We start from the raw sequence: 26,874 nt of genomic DNA, 5'->3' as shown, positions 1-26,874 counted from the left end.
CCCTCTACGCAGGCACCACCGCTAAACTCCAGAAGAAACTCCAACGAATCCAAAACGCCTCAGCCAGGCTCATATTAGACATCCCACGCAACGAACACATCTCTGGTCACCTTAAAAACCTCCACTGGCTACCCGTCAATAAGAGGATCACTTTCCGTCTGCTCACCCACGCACACAAATCACTCTACGACATCGGACCAGATTGCCTCAACTCTCGACTATCCTTCTACACCCCCTCCCGCCAACTACGTTCTTCCGGCCAAGCCCTCGCCATGGTACCTCGCATTAACAAGACCACCATGGGAGGCAGATCCTTTTCATACCTGGCTGCTAAGACATGGAACTCACTCCCCGCTTACCTTCGCCTCACCCAGAACCACCTAGCGTTCAGAAAGCAGCTTAAAACGTGGATATTTGACAAATAATCCCCCTCCCCTCCTAAGCGCCTTGAAACCCTCTGGGTATGTAGTGCGCTATACAAATTTTATGACTTGACTTGACTTGAACCACTGGAAGTTGATAGTGCATGGAAGAGACTTACTGATGGTCTCTCCTCTATCTGTACTTGGAATTCTAATGTAGGTAGAAGTCTTGTAGGTAAAGTACCAATGCCAATAATTGGCAATATTACTAATAATATATGGTGCAAATGCTACAGAAATAGAAAAAGGTACACTGTGGGTGAGAAAATGAAGAAAAGAATATTTGATGAAATTCAAATGGAAGAACTAAAGGGGGACATATGTAAGAGAATGAAAGTTTACCAAAGTAAAAATGAGAAGAAAACTCCTAAAGTAATTGAAGAAATTGAACTGGGAGAATGTTGAAGTTGGCATCTGGTTCCTTAATTTGTGATGATATAAAATATTGTCAAAGAGGGGATTGATGGAGCAAGGTTTCACATATACCGAAAATTGCTTGTATTCAGACCTCTCTAAATAACCCGTGATATAGTAACCAATATGTTTTCTTAACTAAAATCCACATTACATGACATTTCTAGTATCTAAGGGAAGCTTGACAATGTGCTTTTACTAACAAATAACTCAAATGCATTATAAAGGTTGCCGAAAAACGCGGGAAACCTTCTGCGCATTCGTCTGTCACATCTACATACGCACCTTTTGCTTGGTGGGAAATCTTTGCTTCTGCGCACTAGTACCAGAAATGGCCGCTTTAAATTTCACATGCTAATGCTTATGCTGCAGCTTGTACTAAGCTTGTTCGTTCTGCTTAACTATTAATGAACAAGTTAAAATAAAGTATTGGGAATAGAGTAGAGTTAAGTGGTATACAGTGCATTCATTTATTTTTATATTCTAATATGTTTCTTTTTTACTTTGCTACTAGCTCGTACTTTGGGCCTGAATACTGTCACATCCTCCATCTTGGACGGTACACGTACACGCACTCTGACTCTGAAATTGCTCAAGCATTGGCATTGAACCTCGACCAAGAAGCATCTTGCCCAAGATGTGCCTGAGAACCTCACCCCATGACGTGGGAAAAGGAAGAAGGCTTACAATTTATTTTAACATTGTATGCAAATATTAAATAATGTTGATGGGCGGAATAAAGACGTGAGAAAGTAAATTGTGGGTGGGGATTCAATGAATCTGAATCGAATTGAAATTACCTCATTTTAGTATGGTGTGATGACTTTTCCTCGTCTTTCCAACCAATCACTGAAGGGGAACACATAGATTTGCAACATTTAGGGGTGGTACATTGCCCTCGAAATGGTATAACTAAGGTAGGTTTAGATAGAGAAATTGTCCAACTTGTCCGAATAGCTGACCTGTCACTGACGCACTCAATAGGCGATCGAGAACAGAGGTGCTGGCGGAGCACTCAGCCAGCAGAATTGTTTACCCAATCGGGGTACTAATTAGCTTCCTAGAGAGAGGGGTGTGACGCTGGCGTTGCTCTTAGCTGAGGTCACCTGTCCTGATCTGCACCTGTCTTGCCCCGTGGGCACCTGATTAGTCAGGAGGCTGGTCCTGGTCTTTTTGCCCCAGCCCATGGCCAGGATTGGTCATTGCACCCTTCTAGGTAAATATAAATCCATGTGGTATGTCCTGGTACTATTTCCCTTTCTCAACCTTCCCAGGTACCAATGTCTAAAGGTGTTACTCTGATTTCTTACAAACTTTATGTCCTACTGGTTATATTATTGCTTGTAAAATTTATGGTCACGAGATTGTGGCCCTTTTTATTTGACTCAGAAAATCTATCATAGATAAAGGTTTAAAACTTTCCCCGAGTCTATGGTTATTATAAGAATAGTAAATGTGTATAAATGTTGCCTGTTTATTCTAACTCCCTCTGATTTACAGGACTTATAGTATGGTGACGAGGAATGGTAAGTCATGGTTTACAGGTATAAGTCCTAAACGGGAATATAGGTCTTTGTCCCGCAGTCTTTTTTCCCGCATTGAATCACAATGCGGTCCTTACAACGACCGCGTTGTGATTCCACATACCATTACTCCGCAACGACGGAACGACTTTCGGAGGGGGGGGGGGGGGCGCTGGATGTTGGAATAGTACAATTTACTTTTCCAACTCCAGTCCATGCGGACACTAGGGAAGGTGTTGGATTTGAAATCCAATACCTCCCCCCCTCCACAAGTCGTTGTTCCGACTTACGGAGTAATGGTATGCAGAATAACAACGCGGTCATTGTAACGACTGCGTTGTGATTCCATGCGTGAAAAAAGTTTCGACATGAACGTTGTTTACCCCTAAACGGACCTCTGGGCAACTGATAGGGTGACTAAATTAGTAATTAGTTAGGCAGGACTGCTAGTTCAAAGTGTGAACGTTATATGGGCTCAGGTGAGTATGGTAAAACTGAGCTAGTAGGTCCCTGCGCGCTCTATCACCATTAAAGAACAAGCAGCATAAATTAGCATGTATGAAAATACTGGAAGTACAAATTGAAAGGTATGCAGACAAGAAAGGCCCTGAAACTCACCAGGTATTTCGGAGGAGAAGACGATAACGGGCCACGAAGCCACCAGGAAACTCCCAGAGGCCCAGCAGCATCCTGAGGTCTGTAGGGCAAAGCTGGTGAAAGCAATGGGACCTCGAAGAGTCAAGGATCAAGAGGCGTTAGAATCTGGCAGGAGTGAAGGTAAGGCAACCAAAGGAACTGGAAACAGGAACCGGAAAAGGAAAGAACACAATAATAATGGAGGAAACGCAATACGGTGACGATTCAAGCGAGAGCCTGAGCCATATAACAAGTAGAAATTGCCAGGCACCATCTTGATAGTACGTAGCCCTTTTACAGGGACCAGGAGGTGCTGTGCTATTTCTACTGGATTTGACATGGAAATGTTCTCTCTTGTCCCTCAGCGTGTGAGCCAGATGCCAACAGCTGGTAGTCAACAGTCTCCAAGGCTTTCTCATGTTTTGTGGCTTTCTGGCCCCAAACCCATCTTGTACTAATGTCTTTTTTCCAGTGTTCCTCAATTCAATTCTGAGAAGGTGAATGTAGATTCATGTGAAGCACACTCCAAATCTCAAACAGAGCCTGCCCTTTCTTATTTTATACGTCCACTTCAGTTCACTTTTTACTATAGCCTCTTTATATAAACTGACAATTTTATATTGATGCAAATTCCTAAGCCTTATCAAGAAACATATAATGTAACCCCAGGCTAAATAAGCCAAAGGCTATTGCATTTACTTCAACTCTTAATGCTATAGATATTTTTGGGAGTTTGAGTAGAGATTTTAATCATCCTCCTTCTATGCGATCCCATTGATTTATGGAAACCAACCAAAGAATATCTGCCCCCCAAAACAATGAGGTTGCATCATAGCAGTAAAGGCACAGAGCGTGGTCTCAAAATTGGCCCTCCATAATCCCCACTAAGTTTATTACGCTGATCGACTGAAGTCAATGTTCTCATTTTTAAATTATCTGTATGTTCTTTCCAATTAAGCACTTGTGGAACATCAACCGAAATATTTATAATATGCTACTTCCTCTACTTTCTGTGTAACTCTTTTTATTAGCATATTTGATGAAGAGGGGACCTGTGTCAGGCCCACACAGCTTTTAAGAATGCACTATGACATCAATAGGATGCAAATAATAGTTACAGAAAGCTCCTTATTCTTGCAAAAGACGAAACCTTTCAGATAGTCACCAGTTAGCTTCCTCTGCTCTTGTCTTACCAATTTGCTATAAGAGGAGGCGGCAGTTCCCAATCCTACTGGAACCCTGGATGCTTCCCTCTCACCACCCAAGATCACCACTGCGGGCCATTAAGTTTTTCTTTTTTTGGTACCTGCTTGTGTGTCCGTGTGTGTATGAATGGGTGTGAGTGATTGTACGCAGTGGCAGTGGTGGTGTGCATGAATTGTACTTAGTGGCAGTGGTGGTGTGCATGAATTGTACTTAGTGGCAGTGGTGGTGTGCATGAATTGTACTTAGTGGCAGTGGTGGTGTGCATGAATTGCACCCATGACGGTGGTGTGTATGAATTGTACTCAGTGGCAGTGGGGGTGTGCATGAATTGTACTCAGTGGCAGTGATGGTGTGCATTAATTGTACGCAGTGGCAGTGGTGGTGTGCATGAATTGTACTCAGTGGCAGTGGTGGTGTGCATGAATTGTACGCAGTGGCAATGGTGGTGTGCATGAATTGTGCACAGTGGCAGTGGTGGTGTGCATGAATTGTACTCAGTGGCAGTGGTGGTGTGCATGAATTGTACGCAGTGGCAGTGGTGGTGTGCATGAATTGTACTCAGTGGCAGTGGTGGTGTGCATGAATCGTACGCAGTGGCAGTGGTAGTGTGCATGAATTGCATCCATGACGGTGGTGTGTATGAATTGTACTCAGTGGCAGTGGTGGTGTGCATGAATTGTACTCAGTGGCAGTGGTGGTGTGCAGTGGCAGTGGTGGTGTGCATGAATTGTACTCAGTGGCAGTGGTGGTGTGCATGAATTGTACGCAGTGACAGTGGTGGTGTGCATGAATTGTACACAGTGGCAGTGGTGGTGTGCATGAATTGCACTCAGTGGCAGTGGTGGTGTGCATGAACTGTACGCAGTGGTGGTGTGCATGAATTGTACTCAGTGGCAGTGGTGGTGTGCATGAATTGTACGCAGTGGCAGTGGTGGTGTGCATGAATTGTACGCAGTGGCAGTGGTAGTGTGCATGAATTGCACCCATGACGGTGGTGTGTATGAATTGTACTCAGTGGTAGTGGTGGTGTGCATGAATTGTACTCAGTGGCAGTGGTGGTGTGCAGTGGCAGTGGTGGTGTGCATGAATTGTACTCAGTGGCAGTGGTGGTGGGCATGAATTGTACGCAGTGGCAGTGGTAGTGTGCATGAATTGCACCCATGACGGTGGTGTGTATGAATTGTACTCAGTGGCAGTGGTGGTGTGCATGAATTGTACTCAGTGGCAGTGGTGGTGTGCAGTGGCAGTGGTGTTGTGCATGAATTGTACTCAGTGGCAGTGGTGGTGTGCATGAATTGTACGCAGTGGCAGTGGTGGTGTGCATGAATTGTACACAGTGGCAGTGGTGGTGCGCATGAATTGTACGCAGTGGCAGTGGTGGTGTGCATGAATTGTAATCAGTGGCACTGGTGGTGTGCGGGAAACATCCTTTACAATGCAACTTTTACCACGCAGTGCTTTTACATCGCAACTTTTACAACGCAAACCATTACAACACATTGTGCTGGGGGGCGCTCTAGGATAGGGAATAGATTTAATTTACTATCCAACACCTTGCCTACTATCCAAGGGGACTGGAGTTGGAATAGTAAATTAAACTATTCACTATCCAGCACCCTCAACACTATGCGTTGTAAAGGCATGCGTTGTAAAAGTTGCGATGTAAAAGCATGCGATGTAAAAGCATGCGTTGTGATGTCATACATCCGTGGTGTGCATGAATTGTAATCAGTGGCAGTGGTGGTGTGCATGAATTGCACCCATGCCGGTGGTGTGCATGAATTGTACTCAGTGGCAGTGGTGGTGTGCATGAATTGTACTCAGTGGCAGTGGTGGTGTACATGAATTGTAATCAGTGGCAGTGGTGGTGTGCATGAATTGCACCCATGAAGGTGGTGTGCATGAATTGTACTCAGTGGCAGTGGTAGTGTGCATGAATTGCACCCATGACGGTGGTGTGTATGAAGTGCACTTGACAGTGGCGGTGTGCATGGATTGTGCTTGGTGACAGTGGTGATATGAGTGCATGAATGGTACTCAAGCAGGGCCGGACAGACTGTAGCAGGCACTGGGCGTTGCCCTGGTGGGCCGGAAGTGTTGGGGCTTGTTTTGGACCTGTGGGGACGGTTTTTGGTACAGGGGGCCGGTTTTGCAGCAGTGCTGCAATATCGCCCCCCTGTACCAAAAGCAGCAGCAGTGTTTACTACCTCCCCCTCCCCAACCCAATTGCCAGGGCTGGTTGGCATTCCGAGTCCGATCCTGTACTCAATAACAGGGGTGATGGGGGTGCATGATTGTATCTCCATGGGGGTTTTACTTTACATGAATTATAATGTGAGGGGTACGATGGTGTGCATGAACTGCCCTCTTTGACGATGGTGGTGGTGGCATGCACGAGCTCTGCTGGGCAGTATGCACATTTCAAGTTGATGGTCGTGCGATCTGCAGCAAAGCTTTCTTACAAACATGAAACTGTGTTCCTCGGCATCTCAAATCAGAAGGATGTCATTGATGCACCGCTGGCATTCCAAAGGTCTTGCAGTTGCAGGTGGTAAGGAGATCTGATTGTGACATGAATACATTTGCGCTCGGCGGTGGCACCATATTCTCATCACTCGTTCAAGCCCAGCAGGTCACCATAGCCTTTGTATCCTTCCACTGAGTAGGTCAACCACAATAATTAAGACTCCAAGCGTGTTTGCCACTATACAATCAAGTTATAAATAGCATCAGCATAATTCAGCCATAGTGCACTTATCTACAGAGTTCTGAGGGGCGTTATTTGTAATGTTCCTTGCTGTGCTTGGCAGAGCTTAGTGTCATATTAGCAAAGAGTAAATGCTTCAAAGGTGCATCAGTAAATCAACAGATGTGCAAAAATCAAAAATCTTAATCTGTCAATGATTGACAATGAAGCCGATTACTCTGATTGGCTCGTTAGTAGAATGCAGCAGCTTTTAACCTGTAGTCCGGGGACCGTTGGGGTCACAACACCTACTAAGGGGGTCTGCGATTGCTTAGAAAATGAAATATTATTAACAGATTAATACAGGGTATATCAATCGAGAACCAAAATTTAAAACGTACAATTTCTAAACGTTTTGTAAATGCAAAGGAAGTTGAAAATGGGGGCTAAAAACGAAGTTGGAGTCCTCCCATCGATTCGTGGGAGCAGTGCAAGTGCATCAAACAGAATATAATATGTAATGTAATGTATGTGGTCTTGTAAAGCGCACTGCTGCCCTGAGGGGTCGTGGCGCTGTAGACCGTTGGGGAACCCGTCCTGGCTATCCCTGTGAGATGGTCCCTACTGGGTATCTCCAAGGTGAAACCAGGCATCCCCGGCGAATGTGTGGGGCCGTTGTGGAGATGAGGCAAGCTAATGCCCAGAGTTGCCGAGTGTGATCCCTGGTAAGAGTACGTACCGAGGCGAGAATTATCGAGTCCGCTGATCCCTGGTTAGAGTAGGCGAGAATTATCGAGTCCGCTGACCCTGGTTGGAGTAGGCACCGAGGCGAGAATTATCGAGTCCGCTGATCCCTGGTTAGAGTAGGCACCGAGGCGAGAATTATCGAGTCCGCTGACCCTGGTTAGAGTAGGCACCGAGGCGAGAATTATCGAGTCCGCTGACCCTGGTTAGAGTAGGCCCTGAGGCGAGAATTATCGAGTCCGCTGACCCTAGTTCACGACGCGGCAATTGAACCCTGGTCCCGGGCCGTTCTCTGCTTTCGGGTCTGCCGCCTCTAACCAGTGAGCCTCACAGATGATGGGTGACTTCAATTGAATTAATAAAAACAAGTACATTAAAATGATGTTTTAAAAAATATATATTTTGTGAATTAAATATCATATTTCATCATCTGTGTATTTGTTTAATGAATGTTTGCTTCCCTAATATTGCTTATTGTTTTGCAATCCAAATAATTGAAATTGCTTGGGCCGGAGTCCCTGGCTTCCAGTAATGCCTCAATGGGGTCCCCGGATTTTAATAATGATTCATTCATTGGGGGTCCCTGACTTACAGTAATGACTCAATGGGGGTCCCGGATTCCAATAATGATTAATTATTTGGGGGCCCCTGGATTCCAGTAATGATTAAGTGGGGGTCCACGGAAGTCAAAAGGGCAAGAACCACCGGTCTAATGTTTTACTCGTTGGAAGCAGCAGATATTTTCGGGGGATGGGATAGGTTTTATGCAGCCGATGCTCCTGCAACATTTTAATGTCTCTTATGCAACAGATAAACCAAGAGAACGGTCACGGACACTATTGGCAGAGTGAATTCGCTTCCTGGTCAGGTCAGTGGATTTTGGATTCAGAAAGGAAACGAAATCTTGGCATGGGCGAGATTGCAGATAAAGGCAGTTTTTTTTCTCCATTTGTTTTGACAGTGACATCCTGAAATTCTGTTGCAAGAATTACGGATCCGATGCTTTATTTCACCAAACAAAGGGAATTGTGCCCTTCATGAAGAGACTCTGCAGCGGGAATGCCAGCTGGCACTAAACATACTGACAGCCAATAAAAAAAAATCTATTTTCATACAGCAAGAAAGAGCGGGTGCTTGTCAGACAAGAAAGGGTTTTTATTATCATGACGGAGTGCGAGGCGAGATGTGGATTCGCAGTCACTCCATAAAGTGCTGTGTGGATGCCACTTGTACATTATATGGCGCGGGTGGAGGCGCATAATGTGAACCCTATACGTGTTTATTTTATTTCTGGGCTGAGAACGCGGCTGCCACACTCCAAGACGCTTTGTATTTGCTTAATACATATCAACAGAGCAAAACAATGCTAATATTGCATGTTTCCGGGACTTATATCAACAGAGCAAAAAACATGCTAATATTGCATGTCTCAGGATTTTACTGCTATAAGCACATGGCCAGTCAGGGTGTGTTTAGGAGAGGGACGTGGAGTGGGGTGGGGGACAAGGACAGATGGAAGGACATGCATGATTACAGTTTGTTTCAGGGCACAACAGATGCAAGTCGGATTTGAAGAGAGGCACAGATGTACTATAGACAAAGCCGACGCTCATGGAAACGGGCCAGCAACTGGATGGGGGGGACCAGTGGAAGGACTGTGAGGGGACAGGCGTGTAGCTGAAGGGCTGAGCGAGGAGGATGGGTGATCTGATGTGCTAAAGGAGGACACCCAAAACAAAGAACACACCTCTAAAACATATAAAGCAACATTACAGATAGGAAGGCTGCAAAAAATTATGAAATTATGAAGGAGATGGGATACAATAGAGTAACTTTGTAAACAAACTACCTGCGGACCTCTCATCCATCTTCTGAGGTCTTAGTGAGTGAAAGAGGAGGTAGATCATGAGAAAACTGTAGGCAGCACATGGTTATTCTATCCACAGATGGGATTCCTGTCCCCATAGAAGAACCCTAGCCCCATAGGTGAACCCTAAATCATCAACACAAAGTCTAGAGGTTCGAACTCTGGTTTTTTTTTAAACTGCTCTTTAAGGGAAGTGAATCTGACAGAGAAGGCGGGGATCAGTTTCATGACTGTGAGAGAGCGCAAATTTGAATAAAAAATATGTATAGGCCATATTTACAAGCACATCGTATAACGTAGGAATGAAATGTATATCGTAATGTGAAGTTGACACTTATAGCATATAGATAACCGATATAATCCAAAGTAATATAGGAAATGTAACTGTATTCACTTTAGGATATGTATTAGATTTAGAAGGCCCGTATACGTAGTGGGCTGATGTAGAAATGGTGTAGAAATGCTTATGAAATGTAGAACGTGCAAAGTAGAATTCATGTACGTGTGTAACCTTAAACGGAGAAGCGGCGAGAAATGAAACGTGAAGAAATGTGTAGAACATGTATAACGATAGTGAATGAGAATTATGAAGTTATACACTATGTAGTTTGTATCCTATGTATAATGTATTTACATATACGTGAAAGATTTGTTAAATACGAATATATATATTAAAGGTTATACTGTGTAGAAGGCTTTTGTAAGAATGTTAGAAAGGTTTAGGTCATTTGTGATTTTAACCTGACTGACCAAGGCTTCGCAGAAGTGTAGTCCGCTGTATGTAATTTAGTGGGCTCACAGGAGTCGTGAATAGCCTTGCTGTGAACGTGCGAGCCAAAGAGTCTAGCGCTTGTTAGATTTAGGGTGACAACGCTGGACGAGGTTTATGGCCTGAACGTGATAAGAAGCGCTTAGAATTTGAGACTTGTTTTGAATGACCATTCACAGGACCTAGAAGGGTCAAAGAATCGCAGTTGTAAGTTAAAGTCTTGTTTAAGTTCATATGACTTTTGATCTGAAAGTGTCAGTAGAAGTCGCCAACAAGAAGACGAAGATGACATCGGAGGAGAAAGGTCAACTTAACGGACGGCGAAAGAGAGGAACCAAGGAAGAAGCCAGAAGCTGACATCATCGGGGAAAGTCCGTGGTGGGCGTCAAGGGGCGTTTCACCTACACTGTGATTGTGTATTTTAGGGACAGCACCCCGGGGTGAAGATGGCAATTTGCAATGGGCGATTAGCTCAGAGCGAGAAGGGAGAGAGAAGGGTGAAGAGCAGATGATTTGAGCAGATGCGCTGAGAAAGATCAGAGCGCAAGAGAGCAGTAGGCCGAGGACCCTTAGAGAGCGGATGGGTAGGCAGAGAGGGTACTGCTTCTTAAACTTAAGTTACCTTTAGAGGCTAAGAGAGTTTGAACTTCTTTGGGAGTCAAACTGCTGACACCTTTTTAGGTTAGGAACTTGCGAAGTAGGGATGTCACTTAGTATAGAGTAGGGACAGATTTAACTTGATACTTTTTTCTTTCTGTAGATGACGCCAAGGAACCACTTCACATCGATGCTTTTAATTGCTGATTCTGGAATTGATATTGTATTCTTTTGTATACTTTGAGGTTTATCCTGCGAGGATTGTATTTGCATTTAAATTTGACTTTTATATAAAACTTTCAAAATTTCATCAGTTGTAAGTGGTTCTTCAGAGTGGCGTCAGTTTATGGGGTTTATCTAACCTATGCGGGGGTTGTCTTTTACTCAATGACAGATACCAACGGTCCAAAATTGACGAATGAGATAAGTTATTAAATTGATCATAAATTGATATCAAAATCTCATTCCCCGCAGTTGGTAGCAGAGAAAGATGGTTATCTTCTTGAGGAAGACGACCTAGGTCAGGTCTAGATTACCCCAAGGTCCCTAGTCATTGACGACCAGAAGAAGAATCCCTGCCGAAGACGGTGCTGACGGTGTATCGAGAGAAAAGCAGCAGAGTCGGTCGAGAGTGAGTATAAGGGTCATGCGTTGTAAGATTGCGGTATTTTGTGTTGTACTTGTGTTGTAATGTCAAGCGGAGTTGAATGCCTGTAGTGTGATTGAGGGAAGGTTGTGAGCGCGCGCAACCGGATGAAATCTTAAGCTCCAGGGAAGGACTTAAGTGGTTCGGGTGTATCGAACACCCAGAGTAATTTGTCTACCATTGAAAGGGAGTCATGAGGTACCATTGATTTCCCGACAGACCGATGATAGGGGGAGCGTAAGAGTGAGTGAATGAGTAACGGACGCTGGTCGTACGTTTACTGTGTGTAAGTAACCTATCAGTTGAGGCGATCGTCCGACCGTCAGAGGGAAGACGTTTCGTCAGTTGAGGTAGCAATTACAGTTAGACTGTGGCCGTACAGTCAGAGAAAAGTGATCGCTTGGACGGAAGTAGTCATTTTTCAGTGTATGAATGAAAACGCATGCGAAATCGTGAGACGAGTTGAGAAAGAAGGAGAACTGCTGCAAGAGGGAACGAGTGACGTCAGCATAGAACCGCGCTGAGATTGGTTAGTTTGTCAGACGTCAGCGGAGAGTCGCACTGAGATAGGCCGATTAGCGAGAGCCGCGTAGGGATTGGTTGGTTGTCATCGGGACGTAAACAAGGAAGAGTAAGAGGAAAATTGTAGATTATCGAAAATGAAGTGTTTTAAGAGTTTAAGAGCACTCTTTAGGAGGAATAGAAGAAACTTATATGCCGGAGAGGAAGCTCCACCAGAAGGCACACCAGCTTATTATATGGCAGTGAATGTAGGCTTACACTCGATACTATGGATCTCCGAGTGGAATAAGCTAACTGAAGGGAATAAGGAACTGACGTTTCCGAGATTCGGAACGTTTAAGCTAGATGTGCTGAACGAACTAAAAGCAGTAATGCTTGCAACAAGACCTCTACCGAGGCCAACACAGTTCGAAGCACTTAGTGTATGGTTTAGAACAGCACACGAAAAGAGCGTAAAGAGGCGCCAAGAAAGAGTGAGAAGATCGGTAAAAGCAGTGCAGGATGCTAAATGGGACGATGAAGCCAAAAAGTGGAGGGTACAAAAGATAGAAGCAGACAAACTGTACCCGATGCTGGAAGTTACGGGAGAAAAGAAACCTCTAGAGGAAGAAGAGGAAAGCGAGACAGAAGAGGAACTGATAGAGAGGCTATTGACAGATAGACCACCTCCGTACAGCGGAGGGGCCGTAAGTCCCATATTACCACAAGAAGACGGAGCTAGATGGGGGGAATATAAATCGATCCCAGTAACAGAGTGGGATGCCAAGAAAGAGGAGGAAGTACCTCAATCTAGTTCCGAACAGAGAGTAGTGGGAAGATGCGTGGTCCAGAAAATGCCAGAAATGCAGTATGCAAGGTCGTACCAAATGCCAGATGCTTTACAAGTACCGGTTACCATAGGCCCTATTGTGTCAATCTACAACCCAGAAGGGGTCCAGCAGGAGGAACAGGCACGATGGGATAAGGAAAGGGCAGAGATGGAGAATAGGGATACCATGATGAATCCTCAGAGACAGATACTAGCACCGATGAGTCGGAGTACTCCATTAGATGCCGCAACAGGTCCCTGGGTAGAACAAGGGCGTCAAAGAGGGCCAATGGACTTAAGGGGACCAAGACCGAAAACCCATAAAGAACTAAGGGAATACCTGAAAGAATGGGATACTGCCGAAGAGGCTCGGAGTAAAAGTTTAGAAACAGGAGCAGAGTGGAGAGATCAGGATAACCAGATCCTCTCTCATTGTGGAGCTGGCGAAAGCAGCCCAGAGTGGGAGAGAGGGAGTCAGGAAAGCAGAGGAATTAATTGTCCTACTATCAGCGGCAATAGGCAAATGTGCGACAACAGGAGTACAGGGTGTGGCGAAGTGCCTCGCGTCACCTTTAGTGAAGGGGAACGAAGGACACAGGAGTACCGTAATACTTTCAGATGCACTCACCATACCCCGGGTGAAACAGTGCAACATTGGAATCACGGAACATGGAGAGTCGTGAAGGGTCTCGCCATGCATCCGGTGATCATGGGCGAAGTTATGAGAATATAGGGAGTCGCGAAACGTCTCGCCATACTTCTGGTGATCAAGAACGAGATCGCGGGAGCATGGAGGGCCATGAAGGACCTTATCGTTTATTGAGCGACACCAGACAGCAAGCGAGTTACAGTGATTTTGAACAGAACGGTGGATCCTATCTCGTATCTGGAGAAACCGAGCCGAAAAGACGCAATGTAAGGATGGGGGATGGAGTAATGTTCCACCACACCCCACGGGAAGATGGAAAGGCTTGGGATCTAGAGAGATGGGAACAAAGGGATGGAAAGAAAACTCCTCATAACTCACCTGTGTTCAGGCGTAGGGCGCATAGTGGAGGTGAGAGGGGTATGAGCGAACCACCTAGGACTGACATACTGAGAGCTGAGATAAAAGCAAAACGGCTCGATGTAATGAGTTTGAAGTCAGACTTAGATGAAATAATTGACGGCACAGTGGCAATAGAGAGGCTAGAATTGTACGCACCAGATGAAATACTGTTCTTATCAAAGGATGTTACTCGGAAAGCAAGGGCAGCTCATGAAAAATTATCTGAATTAGCGGAAAGGTATATGATAGACATGTCACGAACTAAAGCTTTACAGCCCAATCATAGGCTAAATTGCACAGACCTCGATTTGGATGAACGTAGAACGATTGGACTAAGAGTACACATACGGGAACTAGTCATGTGTATCAGAATATGGAGAGATCTGGATAGATGGGAGGAAAAATGGTCTAAGAAGGGATTTGTCAGAAGAAGTGCAATTGTGAAGTCCCAGGACACAGACCTAATGCGAATGGAAGCTTTCCCTTTGCGAGAAATCGCGAACGGAAACTACGTTCACGTACCCTGGAGTAGGGGGGATTTGGCGGCATTTACCAACTCCTTCCCAAAGCTTAGAGAAAATCCCGTTGAGTGGTACAAGCAGGTAGAGAGGTTCGTGAAGATCTCTAAGGTGCTGTGGATCGATTTGAACACATTGTTCGATATCGTAGTACCCGGAGATTTGTGGACGGCATGCAAACTTAGTATTGAATGGCCCACTTGCGAGCCTCCGAGAGATACCCGGACAAATGGTCCATCAGACAGAGTCATGGAGAAATACGAAAGAGTAATAACTTGGCTAAAAGAGAAAGTGCCAGTACAAGACATAGACTGGGTTAAGATAGATCGAACAACTCAGGAGCCCAAAGAGACAGTTCACGAGTTCTATGAGAGGCTGCTGAAAGCATTTAAACAATACAGTGGGTTGGATGTAATGGATCCTAAGGACATAGGACAGTTTGTGTCGAAGTTCGTTCTAGGATTAAGGCCAGACATAAGCCTGATGATACAACAGCATTTGATCTGTTGGCAGAACAAACCTTTAGACGAGATTCTGAGGTATGCAAGGTACTGTAGCGATGAGATAGATTCAAAGGCAAAGAAACTCAAGGAAAAATTAATGCTGGTACAAATGCAAGCAGCTGGAAAGGGTGGACAGCGGCAACAGGGAACAGGAACGCAAGCAAAGAAACAGAATAATCAGAGCAGAGATGAGGAAGAAAGACCGAGACCGAGAATGGATATCGCGACACTGAAAAAGACAACGAGGTGTCATCAGTGTAACGAAGTGGGACATTGGCGACGCGAGTGTCCTTACAATGTTGAGACAGGGGAATTGGAACAAGAGGAGGAAGAGGTACAGAATAACGTGGTTAAGGGAGACGCAGCCCCGAAGGGAAAGTTTATCAAAGGGGGGACTCAGACTCCTCGAGCCCCGTTTCCTCAACCACCTCGCATTACGAATGGAGGGAAAACTTATAGACAAATGCCATTGTTTGTAGGAGGAGAAGAATGCTACTACGTTGATCCTCTTACAGGGCAACGAGTAAACAGGGAGGAAGACTGTACTCTAGGAGCAGCCCTGGAAGTAGATCAGAGAGGACCATACGTAGAGGCTGAAGTAGCTGGACGTCCTACAACCTTTTTGGTGGATACGGGGGCCACTCGATCCACGTTGAGATCAGCGGTTGTCCCAGGTTTGCCAATATCGGGAGAGACGATACAGGTGGTAGGAGTCGCAAACAAGAGGATGACGAATCCTCTGACCGAACCAGTGTCAGTAAAGATAGGGAATTACAGTGATGAACATCAGTTTGTGATCTGTGATTCTAGCCCTGTGTGTTTGCTAGGAAGAGATCTGTTGTGTAAACTGAACTGCACAATACATTGTGCACCTGAAGGAGTAGAAGTGCAGACCAATGATGAGGATGCCGATTTTAAGGGTGTAAACTCGCAAGAGTGCGTGGAACTATATCCTACCTTAACACTGGAGGAACTTCCACAGGATTTGAGGGAGAAAGTGTCAGCTGAGGTGTGGGATTTTACTGGAGAGGAAATAGGACTGATCAAAGGAGTAGAACCAGTAAAGATCTTGGTAAGACCCAATGCTGAGTATCCAAGAACTCCACAATACAAGTTGACTCCAGAGACGATTGCAGGGATAAAGCCTGTGATCGAATACATGATTAAACAGGGAATACTGAAGGAGATCGTGGGTAGTCCATGTAACTCCCCGATTATGGGTTTGCAGAAGCCTAGTGGAAAATACAGGATAGTGCAGGATCTTCGAAAGATTAATAATATTGTTGTCTCATGTTGTCCAGTGGTACCGAATCCATCAGTGATATTATTTCAGATACCGTTCCAAGCTGAATGGTTTACCGTGATAGATTTGTGCCAGGCTTTCTTTTCGATTCCTTTAGATGAAGAGAGCCAGTATCTTTTTGCTTTTAAGCTGGAAGATCGCGTTTTAACATGGTGTCGTATCCCTCAGGGGTATACAGAAAGCCCATCGATCTTTAACCAGCTATTAAAAAGAAATCTTGAAAGTCTAGTACTGCCCAAGAACTCGGTTCTAGTCCAGTACATAGACGACCTCCTGGTTGCGTCAGAAACTGAGGAAGCTTGCAGAGAAGACACCATAACCTTGTTAAATCACTTGGCCGAGAACGGACACAAGGTGTCTCCAAGTAAATTGCAATATTGTATGACTGAAGTGCAATACTTGGGCCATAGGATTGAAAAGGGAAAGCGGAAGGTGTCTCCAGACAGAATAGAGGCGATCATGAAAATGAACGCGCCTACAACACAAAGAGAAGTCAGGATGTTTCTAGGTATGGTCGGTTATTGTCGGCAGTGGATAGCCAACTTCTCACTGAAGGCAAAACCTTTGTTGCAACTGACGCACAAGGGAGTAAGTGATCCGGTACCATGGGACAAAGATTGTTTGATGGCGTTTTTGCAGCTGAGGGAGGACTTATGTCGTGCCCCGGCTTTAGGGATGCCGGATTACACAAAACCATTTTTGCTTTACTGCTGCGAAAGAGAGGGATGCGCGTTAGCAGTTTTAGCTCAGATCCACGGAGATGCGCGCAGGCCAGTGGCGTATTTCTCGGCTACATTAGATCCAGTAGCCGCAGCGTTGCCCGGATGTCTAAAATCCGTAGCTGCAACGGGTGTCAGCATTGAACGTTCTGAAAGCGTAGTCATGGGTCATCAGTTAGTGGTGTATGTACCTCATTCTGTAGAATTGTTAATGACCAGGACTAAGACTCAGCATCTGACAAATAGCAGGCTCACACGTTACGAGCAAGTCATACTGGCTGCCGAGAATGTGACCCTAAAAAGATGCTCCGTCTTGAATCCTGCAACTTTGATGCCACTTCCAAACGAGATCGAAGACGAAGTTTGTACAGATCATGACTGCCTTGATGTGACTGAACTATGCACCAAACCGAGACCCGATATTGTGGATGAACCATTGACTGACCCAGATGAAATTTTCTTTGTTGATGGTTCATGTGTAAGAGACAATATCGGTCAGCTGAGAGCAGCTTATGCAGTTTGCACAATTACGAGAGTAATAGAAGCCGCTTGCCTGGAAGGAGTACACTCCGCTCAGGTAGCTGAAATTGTTGCTTTGACTCGTGCTTGCTTAGCGGGCGACAAACTTCGAGTCACCATATACACCGATAGCCAGTATGGTTTCGGGGTAGTTCACGATTACGGGCAGTTATGGTCTCAAAGAGGTTACATGACCTCCTCGGGTTCTCCCATTAGGAATGGAGAATTCGTGAGACTTTTGTTAGAGGCATTGCAAGGCCCAACAGCTATTGCAGTGGTTAAATGTGCAGCGCATACGAAGAACGTAGATTTTGTGTCACTAGGTAACCGCTATGCGGATGAAGTAGCGCGTTACTGCGCAGAACAGGGATATTCTCACACTGATGTAAAAGTGGGGGGAATCCAAGAAAGAACTGAATTGACAATGTTGTTGGATACTGTAGATACGTGGGATGAATTAAGAAGTGTTCAGGAAAATGCACCAGATGATGAGAAAAAGAGTTGGGAAACAGCAGGTTGTGTTAGAAGTGAGATGAACTTTTGGATCTCTGCCGACGGGAGGGCAGTTTTACCAAATGAACTTGTTAGTCCAATGGCAAGGAAATTGCATGGATCAGCGCACATAGGTAGAGATGCTATGGTGAGAGTATTCAGACAAACGTGGTTTAATCCCAAGTTTAGAGTAGCGGCAGAAGCAGTGTGTCAGCGATGTACGATCTGTCAGCAACTAAACGTGGGAAAGAGAACACCAGTCACATTGAGTCACATTGGGAGGTCTGGGGGGCCTTTCAATAGGATGCAGCTTGATTTTATAGAAATGCCTAAATGCAATAGACTCAGATACGTTTTAGTGATTGTTTGCATATTTTCTAGATGGGTTGAGGCTTACCCTACACGTAGGTGCGATACACTTACAGTAGCAAAATTGTTACTTAGAGAGTTAATACCGAGGTTTGGGGTGCCATCCTCTTTGGAATCGGACAGAGGAACTCATTTTAACAGCGAAATAGTGAAGATGCTATGTTCAGCTTTGGGTATCGATCAGAAACTTCATTGCAGCTATCGACCAGAAGCTTCAGGGATTGTAGAGCAAATCAACAGCACAATCAAGTCCAGACTTGCCAAAGTTTGTTCATCAACATCCCTGAGTTGGCCAGACGCACTTCCAGTGGTTCTTATGAGCATACGTAGCACACCGGATAGAAAAACAGGTCTCTCTCCACATGAAGTATTAATGGGGAGAGCTATGAGATTGCCATCGGTTCCGACTGCAGCCCTAGTGAACATCACAGACGATTTGATCTTGGACTACTGTAAGGGACTATCTGATGCCGTTAATTCTGTGTCCCTCCAGGTCCAGGCTGCGGAGGTTCCATCAGCACAAGATTTGTGCCATGACCTGAGTCCGGGGGACTGGGTCCTGGTGAAGAAGCATGTCAGAAAGAACTGCTTAGACGTGCGCTGGAGAGGACCGTTTCAAGTCATACTTGTGACGAATACTGCAGTAAAGTGTGGAGGTTTGCCAAACTGGATACATGCCTCACACACCCGAAGAGTGCCAACACCTCTAGAAGAAACAGCTCCTCTCTCGGATGAGAATCCAGCAGAAAGCGGAAAAGCCATAGAGGGGGAAAGCCAAGCTGTGGAGGTGAGCGAAGAGGCTGAGACTGAGACGGAACAGGTCGACGAAGGTCAGGATACCAGTGGGACCGAAGTCGCCTCAGGAGAAGAGAGTAATTGGGAGATTGAATCAGACACTGAACAAGTAGAGGGAGACCAAGAAACAGGTCCAAGGACAAGGGGTGGGAGGACAAGGAGTGACAAAGCTAGTTGGCCGGAGAGAAGGAGAAGGCCAAACTTAAAAGCCGATCAAGAAAGAGCTCTTGTCCCGATCGCTGAGGAATCGGATCAGGAAGAGGAAACTACAGACTCAGGAACTGAAAGTCCAAGAAGATCGAGAAGGGTATGTGTGCCCTGCAGAAGGTACGCCACCCCAGAGTGGACTTATCTAGCAGATGTCTTGGGGACAGAAATCTGGGAGAGTGAAGAAAGTGAAAGTAATCGATCACGATCCATTTGTGGCAGTGGAGATATGGATGTTGACGCCTGGACTCGAGACTGAGGGGTTACTGACTTTCACACTTCCCATACCCCCATATTTGAGTCAAATTCAAGATCTAGTGCTAAATAGATTACAGTTTCCGACTTTTGGTCATCAAATTCCAGAGGAAGAAGAAAAAGTCATCCGTTTTGAATTATTAGAAATTGTTGTGAAAGCTGCAGGTGCGAGAATAATTGTTGATGCATAAAAGACTTTTGTATATAAGCTATAAAGAAGAAGATAACCTAGCGCCGAGTGGAAAGAAGAATAAAATTAGGGATTACATTTAGAGGACGGAGAAGGGTTAGGGTTGTCTGTTGCTAAAGGAGAAAAAGACATTGTTGCGAAAAAGAGACTTTGTTGATAAAGAGCACTTTACAGACTGAGAAAGCAAATAAAGCGAACAAAGACTGGAAAAGAAAAACTTTTCGCAAAAGAAGGAGCTACGCTGTTTTGATAAACATGGAGAACGGCAACCCAAACCGAAAAGCTAGATGTATAGTAGGTACACTAATAGCAGTAGTAATTTCTCTCATAATTACAGTAGTGACCATATCATACATAATAGGACATGAAAGTGATAAAGAAACAGCAAATGTACAGCCTGTAACGACTTTGAAACCTGCTCTTATGGGGAAAAAGGAGGAGAGCAATGTTATACGTGAAAAAGCGTTATTGGCAGATGAAGCTCGTAGATTACACATAGATGAGTCACAGGGAAACTTTAGGTCAAACGCATATGCTAAACTGTTATATGAATATATCGATGCCATGGAGGCCAAAGATTGCTATGTTTGTATGCAATTGCCGGCTTCTGTAGACGAAGGCATTAGATATCATCATCTCCCACTGACTTATGGGATAACATGTAGTTTACTGCTTAGTATATTTTATGGTAGGGAAGGATTTGAGTACTACTTTTCAAATTATGATTCGGTACTGCCTGAAGTTCCGAATTATAAGCAAATGAATAAGTGGGACTATTACAAAAAGGAGGATAGACTAGCTAAGTTCTTTCTTCCGTGGGATACATTAGATACATCATATGCACGCAGAAATAACCTAACTTGCAAAGTGTCGGAGGTAGAGAAGAAGTTCATAGGACAAGTAGATGATAGATACAGAAGGCAGAAGATTCTAAAAATGTCAGGACAATGGAAAACGGATTGGACCGAAGAAGAAAAGGCACATAAAAAGAAAGGTAGCAATGGTCCAATAGCATTGGATAGAACGCAGAAAGGAAAGTTATGTTTAGCTCGAAGCAAGACATATTACGAGAATGTATTTGTAGGTGAAGTGAATTGCGAACATGCTTTTCGTTTAGAGTACTATACGAAAGATTTTATGAAAGGAATGCAAGCGATTCCGAATGTATATTTTGTATGTGGAAGAAATGCCTACGTAAAACTACCTGACAATTGGTATGGTTCGTGTTACTTGGCAATTGTCTTCCCCAAAATATATCATGCAAAGGATGTAGTGATAATAGAAGGAAAGGCTTCGAGGAGAACGAAAAGGGAAGTAGGAGATGCAGAAGTAGTAGGAGATGTATTTGGAGCAATGTTTCCTATGTTAGGTTTAATACTTAACGATGTTAAGATCAGGAGATTGGCTACAGTTGTGGATAGATTATCTGCTAGTACTGCAAGGTCATTAATGTTAGTAGAAGGCGAGATGCAGTCGATTAGAGCAATGGTTCTTCAGAACCGACTTGCTTTAGATGTACTGCTAGCAAAAGAAGGCGGAGTTTATAAGGCTTTGAAGGTCCAGGAATGTTGTACTTATATTCCTGATAATTCAAAACCACTTGAGAAAGTCATACAGAACATTACACAGATTCATCAAGAAATCGAAGATTTATCAAAAATAAACGTTTGGGAAAAAGTCGGTCATGGAGTAGGAAAGGTTGGAAGTTGGTTTGCCAACCTTGGTAAAAGCATAGTGTGGTATATAATAAAGCCTGTATTGATAGTATTAATTTGTATAATCACATTGCTAGGTTTAGTAAAATTGTATAAATGGTATAGGTCGAATCGGTTACAACGAACAATGAGAGAGCAAGAAAGGAGATTAGCTGCTTTACAAGATCAACAGTACAAAAGCTTAAGAGCTCTCGAAACGATGAAAAGAGGGAATATTGTAACTAGTCCTGTTTAGAGATGTTATTCAAATTGCATTTAGTGATGACTCCTAGAAGTCATCAAAGGGGGGACTGAGAGAGCGCAAATTTGAATAAAAAATATGTATAGGCCATATTTACAAGCACATCGTATAACGTAGGAATGAAATGTATATCGTAATGTGAAGTTGACACTTATAGCATATAGATAACCGATATAATCCAAAGTAATATAGGAAATGTAACTGTATTCACTTTAGGATATGTATTAGATTTAGAAGGCCCGTATACGTAGTGGGCTGATGTAGAAATGGTGTAGAAATGCTTATGAAATGTAGAACGTGCAAAGTAGAATTCATGTACGTGTGTAACCTTAAACGGAGAAGCGGCGAGAAATGAAACGTGAAGAAATGTGTAGAACATGTATAACGATAGTGAATGAGAATTATGAAGTTATACACTATGTAGTTTGTATCCTATGTATAATGTATTTACATATACGTGAAAGATTTGTTAAATACGAATATATATATTAAAGGTTATACTGTGTAGAAGGCTTTTGTAAGAATGTTAGAAAGGTTTAGGTCACTTGTGATTTTAACCTGACTGACCAAGGCTTCGCAGAAGTGTAGTCCGCTGTATGTAATTTAGTGGGCTCACAGGAGTCGTGAATAGCCTTGCTGTGAACGTGCGAGCCAAAGAGTCTAGCGCTTGTTAGATTTAGGGTGACAACGCTGGACGAGGTTTATGGCCTGAACGTGATAAGAAGCGCTTAGAATTTGAGACTTGTTTTGAATGACCATTCACAGGACCTAGAAGGGTCAAAGAATCGCAGTTGTAAGTTAAAGTCTTGTTTAAGTTCATATGACTTTTGATCTGAAAGTGTCAGTAGAAGTCGCCAACAAGAAGACGAAGATGACATCGGAGGAGAAAGGTCAACTTAACGGACGGCGAAAGAGAGGAACCAAGGAAGAAGCCAGAAGCTGACATCATCGGGGAAAGTCCGTGGTGGGCGTCAAGGGGCGTTTCACCTACACTGTGATTGTGTATTTTAGGGACAGCACCCCGGGGTGAAGATGGCAATTTGCAATGGGCGATTAGCTCAGAGCGAGAAGGGAGAGAGAAGGGTGAAGAGCAGATGATTTGAGCAGATGCGCTGAGAAAGATCAGAGCGCAAGAGAGCAGTAGGCCGAGGACCCTTAGAGAGCGGATGGGTAGGCAGAGAGGGTACTGCTTCTTAAACTTAAGTTACCTTTAGAGGCTAAGAGAGTTTGAACTTCTTTGGGAGTCAAACTGCTGACACCTTTTTAGGTTAGGAACTTGCGAAGTAGGGATGTCACTTAGTATAGAGTAGGGACAGATTTAACTTGATACTTTTTTCTTTCTGTAGATGACGCCAAGGAACCACTTCACATCGATGCTTTTAATTGCTGATTCTGGAATTGATATTGTATTCTTTTGTATACTTTGAGGTTTATCCTGCGAGGATTGTATTTGCATTTAAATTTGACTTTTATATAAAACTTTCAAAACTTCATCAGTTGTAAGTGGTTCTTCAGAGTGGCGTCAGTTTATGGGGTTTATATAACCTATGCGGGGGTTGTCTTTTACTCAATGACAGATACCAACGGTCCAAAATTGACGAATGAGATAAGTTATTAAATTGATCATAAATTGATATCAAAATCTCATTCCCCGCAACTGTTTAGCTTCTGTGAGTGAAGGTTTGGTCCACAGAGGGACTGTTGGTATCATTATGACCCTCTGGTCTCAATTTTCCTTAACCACCTTGTTCATGGTAGGAGCAGTAGTGAAAAAAGATAATATGTCCTTCCACAGAACTAATTCTAGAGCCTGAGATCTCCCATTCTGGAAATAGTAAAAAATGCGCTCTTTGGTGTCTCTCAAGATAAACAGCAGCCTTTTGAAACCTCAAAAGCTGAAATCTACTAGTTAAGTCACCCCAGGACTTTGAATGGCTCTAGTGGGCCCCCTCTATATGAATATGGGAGTTGTATAACACAATATTGCTGCAGGAATATTGACCCACATATTTATTGTGACCAAAGTGTTGACTACCAAAATATCGTCAAGGTAAGTGTAAATTTACTATTTTTAATTTCACTGTAAACATTTTCTACAAGTCGGTTTTATCAATCAATTAATCAACTTGGATATGTAGACCGCGGCTAATCACACGCAAGGGTATCCATGTGCTAGGCTTTTGCTGGGGTTAGTTGAAAAGCCAGGTCTTGAGCCCTTTCCTGAATTAGGGAAGAGGATGTGGCATACGGCCTCGGTGGTCGACCTTGAAGCTGGGGAACCGGGTTCGAGTCTTAGCTGGGATGCTCAACATTCTGTGATTCTGGGCAAATCACTTAATGTCCCCGTGCCCAACAAAAATGAATATGTCCGTCTGTAATGCAACTGGTGCTCATGTAAAGAGCTCTGATACCTTCGGGTCAAGTTCGCGCTATATAAAACTGAGAGAAAAAAAATTCTGGGAGAGAGGATGATGTTCAGACGTGAAGGGAAGGTCAGTCTAGGATTTGGAGGAGAGGTAGGAGAAAGAACATTTCCCACTGTAGCTTTTGCGGATGAGGGGAGTGTGTGTGAGGGTGAGGGAGGTGGAGCGCAAGTGTCTGGAGGGTTGGTGAAAGTTCAGGTGGCGGTTGATGTATGCTGGTTTCTGGTTGGGAAAGGGCCTTGTAGGTGTGTTTCGGCATCATGAATTGGCATCTTTTCTGGATGGGAAGCCAGAGGAGGTACCTCAGGTGTGGGGTGAAGTGGGTCTGTTTGGGGAGGTCAATGATGAGTTTAGCAGCTGAGTTCTGCATCATCCGGAGTCTCTTCAGGAGTTGGATGGGGATTCCTGCATAGAGTGTGTTTCCGTAGTCCAGCTGGCTGGTGACTAGGGCTTGAGTGATGGTCTTCCTGGTGCTGATGGGGATCCATCTGAAGATCTTTCGGAGCATGCAGAGGGTGTGGCGGCAGGCAGAGGTGACTGCGTTGCTCAGGTATATCATGGTGAGTTTGCTGTTCAGGATGATGCCAATGTTGTGGGCGTGGCCTGTCTGTGTAGGTGTGGGTCTAAGTTCAAAAGGCTACCAGGTGTTGTTCCATGAGATGTTGTTCCCAAAACTCAGCGCTTCTGTCTTCTCCGTGTTGAACTTCAGGCAGTTGGCCTTCATCCAGTCAGCGATGCTCGACATGCAGCTATGGAAGTTGGTCCTAGTGGTGGAGGGGTCATCTAAGAGCAAGAGGATGAGCTGGGTGTCATGCACATGATATGATGTTGAGGCCACAGGTTATGATGATATCGGACAGGGTCGTCATGTAGGTGTTGAATAGAGTGAGGATAAGGGAACATTGCAGTTCCTCTTTGGCCTCCCAAGAGACAGTGGTCTCCACCGTTTAAGTTAGACCTTTTTGTAGGTGAACTGCCTTCAGTCGATTCAGGGTGAGATAGTGGAGTGACACAGGAAAGATCACCTGAATCGATGAGGGTAACAGTCCCACTATCCTGAGAAAATATCTCAATGAGATTGTCTCCCAGTTCAAACACTTTCACAGTTCATTGCGAATGAGAGCCATCTATCTCTGTGGGAGACACAAATTCGGCTGTACCAAATCTATGACAAAGCCTAGAAAAACAATTTTCTGTGTAGGAACACACACTGATATCTTTGTGTTGATAAAGAAGCCCAATTCTTGCAAGAGTGACAGGGGCAACTCTAAATCTTGGCATAGTCAACTTGGATCCTGTGCCATGATGAGAATGTCATCCAAAAAGACGATCAGTCTGACACCCCTGGAGTTTAGGAGTTCCACCTCCAGTTTTAGCACCTTGATGCAATACCAAGGAGCAGAGGAAAGTCAGAGCAGCAGTGCTACAAACTTGTACATCTGATGCCACCACTGAAATTGCAGAAAGCACTGGTGGATGTGAATAAAGGAATGGTGAAGCAGGCATCTTTAAATCCAGCTTTTCCATCCAGTCGTTTGTTAACAAAACATCTCTTAGGAGGTGGATCCCCTCTATCTTGAAATGGTGATACAACAACCATTTGTTGAAATCCCATAGATTAATTACTGGCCTGAACCCCTGATCCTTTTTCTGAACCAAAAACAGATTGTTGAGGATGCCTCAAAGATGAAGAGTGGTCCGGATGATTGCCCTTATGTCTAACATATCCTATACTTCTTGATCTATTAGTAAAGATTCTCCATATGAGAAGAAGAGAGGCTTGGGTCTTTGCCACTGTACCCGAGTTTTGTAAAACTACATATGGACCCCTGCCACTATCTGGAGTAACTAAGCATCCTTGGTGACTTCCCTCTATTTGGGAAGAAAATATCACAGTGTGTCACACACCTTTGGTAGGGAATAAGATTTACTCCTTACCTGAAGTTCTGTTCGGTGCATTGGAAAAACCACAGAATACTCCCCTTCATCCACTGCTGGTTCCTCAGGTAGGGAAGAAGCAACTACATTTCCTATGGTCTTGCCACTGGAACTGCTTTTGTCTTTGGTACTTTTCGGAGGCTAGAATGTATTTGTGTGTGGCCAGCGATGTGCTCCCTGACTCTACTGGCCCCTCCAAAAATCTTGTGGCCAAAGACCTTTTTTTTATGGATTGCTGCGCCTTATCAAGTGAAGAGGAAGTGGTAACCAACTGATTTAACTCCTTAATGAAAGGGTCTTTAGAAGAGACTCCCATTTGCTGCACTGCACTGGCTTTAGTAGTGGCTAGTTCTTCTAGTTTGGAATCTATCTTGATTAAGAGAGTACAGTGTCTCTCATTGAGAGGGCACTATTTGAATTGCCTAGTAAAACATATGGCATCCTTTTCATATCCAGACAGTATTTCAGGAGCAATCAAGATGCCAGTCTCCTTTTCCTCCTCTGCCATATCCAAGATTTTGGTCAGGGGGCCGATCGTGTCCAGGAGTTGTCCTGGCATGCCCACCATGACCGAATATTGTCCTTCTTAGGTTCTTTGATACATTTTACCAGAAAAGGGCCCATTTTCCACTAATGTATGGAGTTTGGGCTTCCTTCTGATCTAAAAGCGGCCGATGGCATACTGCCCTCAGTCTAACCCTCACCTCTTTGTCCATAGGTTTCTTTTTTTATGTTTGAAAGCTTTATTAAAGAAAAACAGATATTACAAGAAGGTGACATCAGCAAAATAGGAGAAAGG

This window comes from Lissotriton vulgaris, chromosome 12 (genome assembly GCF_964263255.1).
Source record: "Lissotriton vulgaris chromosome 12, aLisVul1.2, whole genome shotgun sequence".
Taxonomy (NCBI): Eukaryota; Metazoa; Chordata; class Amphibia; order Caudata; family Salamandridae; genus Lissotriton; species Lissotriton vulgaris.
Note: the sequence above shows the minus strand (reverse complement) of the source record.